Consider the following 10,162-nt stretch of genomic DNA (forward strand, 5'->3'; position numbering starts at 1 on the left):
GTTGCTCCTGGTGAAATTCTGTCTTCATCACAACAGTTAAAGCTGCAGGAGCCCTGCTCTCTTTTGTATCTGATCATTCTAGCTCCTGCAGCTTTAACTGTTGTGATGAAGAGGCAATTACAGCAGGTGCTGCATGCATACAAATGACACCTGCTGAAATTCATAGAATCATAGAATAGCAGAGTTGGAAGGGGCCTACAAGGTCATCGAGTCCAACCCCCTGCTCAATGCAGGAATCCACCCTAAAGCATCCCTGACAGATGGTTGTCCAGCTGCCTCTTGAATGCCTCTAGTGTGGGAGAGCCCACGACCTCCCTAGGTAGCTGATTCCACCATCGCACTGCTCTAACAGTCAGGAAGTTTTTCCTGATGTCCAGCTGGAATCTGGCTTCCTTTAACTTGAGCCCGTTATTCCGTGTCCTGCACTCTGGGAGGATCGAGAAGAGATCCTGGCCCTCCTCTGTGTGACAACCTTTTAAGTATTTGAAGAGTGCTATCCTGTCTCCCCTCAATCTTCTCTTCTCCAGGCTAAACATGCCCAGTTCTTTCAGTCTCTCTTCATAGGGCTTTGTTTCTAGACCTCTGATCATCCTGGTTGCCCTCTTCTGAACACGCTCCAGCTTGTCTGCGTCCTTCTTGAATTGTGGAGCCCAGAACTGGACACAATACTCTAGATGAGGCCTAACCTGGGCCGAATAGAGAGGAACCAGTACCTCACGTGATTTGGAAGCTATACTTCTATTAATGCAGCCCAAAATAGCATTTGCCTTTCTTGCAGCCATATCGCACTGTTGGCTCATATTCAGCTTGTGATCTACAACAATTCCAAGATCCTTCTCATTTGTAGTATTGCTGAGCCAAGTGTCCCCCATCTTGTAACTGTGCATTTGGTTTCTATTCCCTAAATGTAGAACTTGGCATTTATCCCTATTAAATTTCATTCTGTTGTTTTCAGCCCAGCACTCCAGCCTATCAAGATCACTTTGAAGTTTGTTTCTGTCTTCCAGGGTATTAGCTATCCCACCCAATTTTGTGTCATCTGCAAATTTGATCAGTGTTCCCTGCAACTCCTCGTCCAAATCATTAATAAAAATGTTGAAGAGCACTGGGCCCAGGACTGAGCCCTGCGGCACCCCACTCGTTGCCTCTCCCCAGTTTGAGAAGGTTCCATTGATAAGTACTCTTTGAGTCCGATTCTGTAGCCAACTGTGGATCCACCTAATAGTTGTTCCATCTAGCCCACTTTTAGCTAGTTTGTTAATCAGAATGTCATGTGGTACTTTGTCAAAAGCTTTGCTGAAGTCAAGATATATGACGTCCACAGCATTCCCACAGTCCACAAGGGAGGTTATCCTATCAAAAAATGAGATCAAATTAGTCTGACAGGATTTGTTCCTGACAAATCCATGTTGGCTTCTAGTAATCACTGCATTGATTTCAAGGTGTTTACAGATTGACTCTTTTATAATCTGCTCCAGAATTTTCCCAGGGATGGATGTCAGGCTGACTGGTCTGTAGTTCCCAGGTTCCTCCTTTTTGCCCTTTTTGAAGATAGGGACAACGTTAGCCCTCCTCCAGTCGTCCGGCACCTCACCTGTCTTCCATGATTTTGCAAAGATAATAGACAAAGGTTCTGAGAGTTGTTCCGCTAGCTCCTTCATTACTCTTGGATGCAGTTCATCGGGCCCTGGAGATTTGAACTCATTCAAGGAAATTAGGTGTTCTTTGACCATTTGTTTATCAATCTCAAACTGCAATCCTGCCCCCTCAACTTCTGCTTCACTTTTTCCAGGGGGGTCATAGACCCGCTTTTGGGAGAAGACCGAGGCAAAGTAAGAATTGAGCACTTCAGCCTTTTCTTTGTCATCTGTTATCAATTTGCCATCCTCATTAAGCAGTTGAACCACCATTTCTTTCCTCTGTCTTTTACTACTCACATATCTGAAGAAAGCCTTTTTATTGCTTTTAGCATCCCTCGCTAATCTCAGCTCATTCACAGCTTTAGCCTTCCTGACGCCATTTCGGCACTTCTGCGCCACTTGTCTGTACTCTTCTTTAGTAGCCTGGCCTTCCTTCCACTTCCTATATGCATCCCTTTTTTTTTTCAGTTCATCAATAAGTTTTTTGTGGAGCCACATTGGTTTCCTCTGTTGTCTTCTATCTTTTCTCCTTGTTGGAATTGTTTGTAACTGTGCCTTTAAAATTTCATTTTTTAGATACTCCCACCCATCCTGCACTCCTTTTCTCTTTAGGCTCCCTTGCCACGGGACCTTACTTATTATAGTTCTGAGTTTATTAAAATCAGCTTTCCTAAAATCCAGAGTACGTGTATGGCTACGCTCGACTTTTGTCTCCTTCATAATCAAGAATTCAAGTATGACGTGGTCACTTTCCCCCAGAGTTCCCGTAACTGCCACTTTATCCACTAAGTCATCCCTATTGGTCAATAACAAGTCAAGGATTGCCGATCCTCTAGTTCCTTCCACCACTTTCTGTAGGAGAAAGTTATCACCCATACATGTCAGGAATTTCTTGGAAGGGCCGCTTTTGGCAGTAATGGTCTCCCAACAGATATCAGGGTAATTGAAGTCCCCCATCACTACTACATCACACTTCCTTGAAACACTGGCAATTTGTTTCTCAAAAGTTTCGTCCTCGTCTTCTCCTTGATTGGGTGGTCGGTAGTAGACTCCGATTATCATATTCTTTTTATTCCTAGCCCCATTTATTTTAATCCAGACGCTCTCGACGGGGCTCCCAATCTCATCCGCCTGTATTTCTGTGCAGGGATAGGTATTTTTAACATATAGTGCAACTCCACCTCCCTTTCTATTTCTTCTGTTCTTTTTGAACAAGTTATATCCTTCAATTGCTATATTCTAGTCATGGGAGTCATCCCACCAAGTTTCAGTTATACCTATCAAGTCGTATTCCCTTTTCTATGCAACTGTTAAAGATACAAGAGCCTTGTCTTCCTTTTCATATGGTCACCCTAGAATAGAATCCAGATTAAGCTGACCATCCCACCATGATCCAAGAACTGCTCACTGCTTTTCCTTTACACTGGCATAACTTATATTGACAGGCAGAACAATCGTATGGTCATCGCTAGAAGAAGAGGCAGTTGGTGTCCATAGGAGCTTGTGGGGCAAGGCAGAGCCAGGGGTTCACAGAAGGTGGAGCCAGGATTAAAAAATATTGGCTGTGTGGAGGCTCAGTAATCCATTTCACACAAAAGCAAACAAGGACATTACAAGGAGAGTTTGGGTCAGATCCCCACCACGCACAAAAGCAGCCTTTTCAGCCCATATTTGATCTATAAACAACTCATTGTGAAGAAAAGACAAACTGAGCATTGCAACTTAAGTTTAAGATTGTGAGTGCAAAGCAGTTTTATTTATTTATTTCGGTCATAGACCAGCACAGCAGAAAACATCACAATAATATTAAAGAACCCAACATACAATAAAATACATACATAAAATACAAAAAACACGGCAGTCTCAGCCTAAGTCTAAGGTACAATAAAATTCTTCAACATCAATTTCCGTCGGCTTATGGCAGCTTCACAAAAACTGGCCACTTTTAGAGTAACCTGAGGATTCTGATCCGATAGAAGATGTTTTATGTAATATTCATCTGATCTACCGGGAATTTGCTGCAAGATAGAGGTTATAAATGCTTGGCGCAAATCTTGATAAAAGGAACAATACAGCAGAACATGGCCTACTGTTTCCACTTTACCCATCTCACAAGGACATACCCGTTCTTGGTAGGGTATATTTCCAAACCTTCCATCCAAAAGGGCTGAAGGCAGAACATTAAACCTGGCCAGAGTGAAAGCTTTCCTGAATTTAGGAATATTCAAGTCCAAGCAGAGTTTTGGCAGTATGTCTCTGACCTATACAACAAAACAAAAGCACTCCTTGGAACGCACATTTGTCTGATCCACAGCAGGAACATAATGTATAGAAAAAGCAAAGTGATGAGGAAAATAGGGGCAGGGAAGAAAATGTGAGGGGTTCATTCATAAACATTTTAAAAACAACTCTGCCTATGCAATAAAGTCCACCATATACCCACATTGAGTGGGTGGCACTGTGGCTGAGCAGGAGTAGCCCACTGTTGTCATGCTTAAATTTTGGGAGGGAGAAAGAGTAGTGTATGGGGTTTTATTGCACACTCGTGATTGGTCACTCATGGAAATTAGAGCGTCCTTTACATGACAGAGCCTCGTGTGGCACAGAGTGGTAAGCGGCAGTTACTGCAGCCGAAACTCTCCCCACGGCCTGAGTTCGATCCCAGCAGAAGCTGGTTCTCAGGTAGCTGGCTCAGGTCGACTCAGCCTTCCATCCTTCCGAGGTCGGTAAAATGAGCACCCAGCTAGCTGGGGGAAAGGTAACCGCGACTGGGGAAGGCAATGGCAAACCACCCCGCTACAAAGTCTGACAAGAAAACGTCAGCGAAAGCAGGCATCCCTCTAGGAGTCAGTAATGACTCAAGTGCTTGCACAAGAGGTTCCTTTCCTTTCCTTACATGACAGCATCAACCTCCAGGACATCTCCCTTGCCTTCTGCCCTTTACCCCACTTTCCAAAAGATTGGAGATAATGCAAAGGGGGACATTATTCTGATTTATCGGCTGTGTGAAATGCTAGCATAGTTCTATAGTGTCATCTGGTGGCTGTAAATAGAAACACATAAACCATATAGAACTTGGCCAAGGAAGGACTTGCCTTGATTCAGACCATGTGACCACCATATAAAGATGCCCATTTTAATCCCACAAAGAAACTGAAAGCAGAAAGGATGTGGGTTTTTTGCTTAATGTAGTGAAGTTCTACAACACCCCTGCAGTGTTATGAAGCTAACCTAAGAGGAGAGAGAGAGGAAGGGAGAAAGAAGAGAGTTTTAAGGTGTAATCCTATGGGATCCACCCTGAGTACCTTATGAGTATCCAATGCAAAGTGGGAGGCACATCACACCTCCTACTCTGTATTTTAGCTAGACAGGCAATTTCCCCGTCTAGCAGAGGCTTCAGGGAGAGAGAGGGCAGAAGGCTGGGGACAGCTGGGGATACATCATAGCCCCCATGTCCCCAGTCTCCTCCCCTCCCTGCCTGCAGGAATGTCCCCTTTCACCCCTTATTAACTTGCAAGCTCATAACAGCAGCCAGCACAGTTCTCACTGCACTGTCTGTGATGGGGCGGGGAGTGCAGTTTCCAAGCTTGGAGCCAGGAAACTGAAATGTCCCCCTGATGTTGGCTAGCAAGCATAGGGTTGCTCTTTTAGGCTACAATTCTTTGCATGCTTAGCTTAAGGTCTTACTGAACAGAATGAGCCTTCTTTTTCTAGACAGACATGCATAGTATTGTGCTCTAGGGCAGAAATCTACACATGCTTACCTGGGAATAAACCCCATTGAACTCAGTGGTAAACATTATAGTTAATGGCACTGTTAATAGTTTATCTGAGTTGACGATCATGCAGAAAATGGGTGAGGCAAATGAGAAGCAAGAGGATGTGTTTTTCAAATTTAATTCTTAATTCAATGATGTTTGCTCAAGCGCCACAAAGCCAGGAAATGGGAAGCTAAGGCTGATGCCTTAAAATGTGTACCCCGTGATCTGTTATGAAGTTGTGCTTGCCTACAACGTACCCTCTAAACTCCCACATATTTTCTTGGTCTTTCAGGCCCAAATCCAGCTGGGGAAGACTGATTGCCTGGGACCTGCAAAGATGCCCCACTTGACCTATATTGCCTTATGAAGCATCTAAGTGGTGTCAGCTCCAGGTCTTGAGGACCCTCAATGGGACTGTTTCTTCAGTGCCATTATCACCAGCTACTATTGCTCTACAGCCTGTTTCTCATAGTGACTACCACTTGCTAGTTTAACAAACTAAGAGCCAATGAACAAGTAGGCAGTGACATTTACTGCTCCTCTTTCTCATCACCACCATTCCTGAGCCACAGTGAGAGGCAGGTGGACAAGCAGGTTGCAATGCTGAAGAGGACAAGCAACTCCAGGGGACTGTCGTCAGTGGGCCCCTGCTGGGGTGTGGGTCGTTGGCAGGTGCCTTACCATGCCTACTCTTGACAACAGCCCTACATGTAAGCCTTACTGTGTTGCAGTCCAACACATTTCGAGGGCACCTAGTTCAGGAAGGCTAGTTTAACCATTCTGCCAGCAGCTTATTTAAACAAAAAACAGTCAAGAGTCAATTCACAGGGAATTTCTCTAGCAATACAGTAAGGCTCATATCTTTCATAAGGGCAATACAGGACCAGGGCAACATCCTGCAAGTTATCTTTGTTGGTGGAGGGAAAGTTGTAAGCAAGCAGAATTTGTGACATTGCATAACATTAATACTGATCACAGGGCAGGTCTATTAAAGGCGTTCGAAAGCACCAAATTTCCAGTTTTGTTGGCGCTTGAGCCAACATGAGATATCTTTAACTCTGCTATTAAACCAGAAGGTTTTTCAATGATTGAATTTCCCTGGTTTTAAAAAGTTAATATATCATTACAATGTTCTGGGGGAGGACACAGGGGAGGAACAAACTAAAACATAGAGAGAAATAAGTCATTACCGTATTTCTTCGATTCTAAGACACACTTCCCCCACCATATAAACATCTCTAAAAACGTGGTGCGTCTTAGAATCACGGGTGTGATTATTATTCTTAGAATCAATTTATTTATTATTTATTTCTTTATTTCTTTATTACATTTCTATACCGCCCAATAGCTGGAGCTCTCTAGGCGGTTTACAAAAATTAAAAACATTCAAAGTATAAAACAGTATCAAACCATAATATAAAATACAATATAAAAGCTCAACCAGATAAAAACAGCAATGCAAAATTACAAATTTAAAACACCAAATTAAAATTTATTTATAGGCTGTTAAAATGCTGGGCGAATGAAAAGGTCTTCACCTGGCGTCTGAAAGCATATAATGTAGGTGCCAAGCGAACCTCCTTAGGGAGCTCATTCCACAGCCGGGGTGCCACAGCAGAGAAGACCCTCCTCCTGGTAGCCACATGCCTCACTTCCTTTGGCAGGGGCTCGCGGAGAAGAACCCCTGAGGATGACCTTAGAGTCTGGGCAGGTACATATGGGAGGAGGCGTTCCTTCAGATAGCCTGGCCCCAAGCCATTTAGGGCTTTAAATGTTAATTCCAGCACTTTGAATCGGTCCTGGACCTGGACTGGCAGCCAATGAAGTTGTAAAAGGACTGGCGTAATGTGCTCTCGTCAGCCAGTCCCTGTTAGTAAACGTGCTGCCCTGTTTTGTACCAGTTGAAATTTCCGGACCGTTTTCAAAGGCAGCCCCACGTATAACGCATTGCAGTAATCCAAACGAGAGGTTATCAAAGCTTTTTTTCTGTTGGTGGTACTGAAATTAGTGTGCGTCTTACAATCGATGGTGTACAGCACTCTTGTTTTTTACAGCACTCTTGTTTTTTACAATCGAAGAAATATGGTAATTGCATAGATGTGTACAAATGAATAGATGTGTCCCTGTATATTCTGAGTAAGCAAAAGATTCCAGCATACCCTTTTCTGTTCCCTTCATCAGTTCGTTAGTGGTCTCTCTCTCAGGCAGAATGACTCCCTTGTTCTTGTCTCAGTTTCCTGCTACCCCTCCTCCACTGTCAGAATGCTCACAGAAGCAGTGCACTGGGCAAGGCTGACTTATGTCAAGCATACCTGGCGAGTCCATGGGTCTTCACAACATACTTGGGTTTCAATCCCACGCAGCAGGGAGTCTCCCACAATGATTACTCTTCTCTTCTTCTTCGTCGACTGACCTCCTGCCTCTTGTTCACTGTTGCATGGGATCCCCTGTAATTCTTCCTTTGCAGGCTTTCCTCCAGTCTCCAGTAGCTGAAAGTGGTTACATATCTCAAATGGTTCCACTGGTGCAGAGTGTCTTCTAGTTCTTCTGCTCCTGTCACCTTTTTCCAGAGAGTTTCCTCTTCATTGGCTTTCCTCATGTCAGTATTATCCACTTCTGCTTCAGCTTGCTGTTGCTCTTCAATCTCTTGTGTTTCCTGTTGCTGTTGCAGTTCCACCGTTCTAAGAACTCTTCGCCTTCTCTTATTCCTTGATGGGTGGACACTCATAGCTCAAGTATTTTTCTTCCAGTAGTGCAACCAGCTTGCACTTGTTGCAGGTATATGCCATGTTGTTTTCAGGCAGGAACACAAACATTGCACACACTTTGCACACCACCACTAGAGACTACTTTCCATCTATATTCTCTGTTTTGTCTCTTCCTTTCCAATTGTATTGGAATTGCCTGTGCTTTGTCCTGTCCTCTCTGAAGGTGAACAACAGTCCCCTACTATATGAGTGTGACTTATGAGAAGAAAATTTTGTTAGGGACCTCCCCTGCTGAACTCCCCATGACAAACTCCTGTTCTCTCACTTTCTGGGAGCTGGCTTCCTTTTGTAGCATCCAGTCCAACTGGGGCAGCTCCTCTTCTATGCTTCTACTCAGCTTGGAGTCAGGAATCAGAATGAGACTCCCCACCCACTCAGCTGCTGAGAGCAATTAGGCCACACCTCTTCAGGCCCTGCAACAACACTCAGACATGCTCCTTGACTCAGCACTCAGGAGCACATGGCAAGCACATGTGGCAAGCAATTTTTTTCAGTGGCCTGATAACTAAAATAAATAAAGGTAACATACACAAGACAATAATAATAATAAGATTGCAAGTCGAAACGCATTTGGCCTTCACTTACAGATATTGTGGAGCAGATTTATTATTGTATTATTGTCGTCTGTATATTTATTATCTTTGGTATATGCTTACAAAAAGTGTTCCACATTTTATTCCTTTTTTTGGTTTTTTACATAAAATATTGCTTTTGTTATAAGTTTGTTTCATTATTTCCTTAACTTTGTAGCCACTCATTGTTTAACTTTTGGTTAAGGTGAGCACCTGTTGTTCATACATCTCAGAATATTATGACCAATGGTTGGTTGTTGGTGAGTAATGAACTTTACAATTTTACTTACAGAAGAGGTTTCTACTTAAAGAGGAAAGGCTTAACAAAAGTATGTTGGTCTGAAACAGGACAGCCAAAGTTAAGAAACAAATGCCCACAGCATTTCTAAGACATAAGTATAGAAGACAAATGGAACTTGAATGTTCATTTACGCTCTTAAGGGATTCTTAATCTTTTTCTCACTGCAATGTTGCTTTCACACATTCTAAACATTTTATTACATTCAATATTTAACATCTATTCTCTCACACACTGTTTGTCAAGCTGACTTGAGGTTTCTTTGGTCAGTTAAGGGTTGCAGAATATAAATTCACTTCAAATGGGTGAGGCTCGCAAGTCAATGTTATGATTTCCTCGTCATTGACTTTTATCAGGCTGAGCTCAGAGCCACTGTAAAGTTTTCTTTTGTTTACTGAAGACTAGCCATTTGAGCTGCACCGATAACCACTTGACATTCAGGCTTGCAGTCTTTTCCATGCACCATGCATTTTCTGTGTTGGGCGGGGCTCCAAGGTTCATGTCTGCTCAATTTAGCCGGTAACATTGTTGAACCACAATGAGTTCTTTCTCTGAGCTTTTTGGAATCTTTTTGAATATTTGGGTCAAATGCAATGGCAACACAGAATAGATTAAAAAAAAACACCTAACACAATAGCTTGGCTGTTTTTCAGTCAGTGAGACTCCTACCTGGGATTCTGTGTGCCTTTTAGACATCTCTTCATAGCTCCACCAACTTCTTGTTGGTGTCCTTCAAGAGACTGTTCCTTAGACTCATGGAGCCTTTTTTAATTCTCTGCGTACCAATCAAAGAATGTCTCTCATTGTTTCTGGGCCACCTTGGAACCTGCTTTCTCTAAGGCACCTCTTAAATGAATGTTTTTTTCTAAATCACAACAGTTAAAGCTGCAGGTGCCCTGCCCTCTTTTAAATCTGGTCACTCTAGAATAGCTCCTGCAGCTTTAACTGTGGTGATGAAGAGGGAATTTCACCAGGTTCTCCATATATACAAATGACACCTGCTGAAACTCCCTTTTCTATGCAACTGTTAAAGGTACAGGAGCCCTGTCCTCCTTTTCATATGGCCACCCTACAAGTGGGAGACACATGGGCTTTGTTGTTAGGGTTCTGTTAAAATCACCCT

Source organism: Elgaria multicarinata, chromosome 8 (genome assembly GCF_023053635.1).
Source record: "Elgaria multicarinata webbii isolate HBS135686 ecotype San Diego chromosome 8, rElgMul1.1.pri, whole genome shotgun sequence".
Classification (NCBI taxonomy): Eukaryota; Metazoa; Chordata; class Lepidosauria; order Squamata; family Anguidae; genus Elgaria; species Elgaria multicarinata.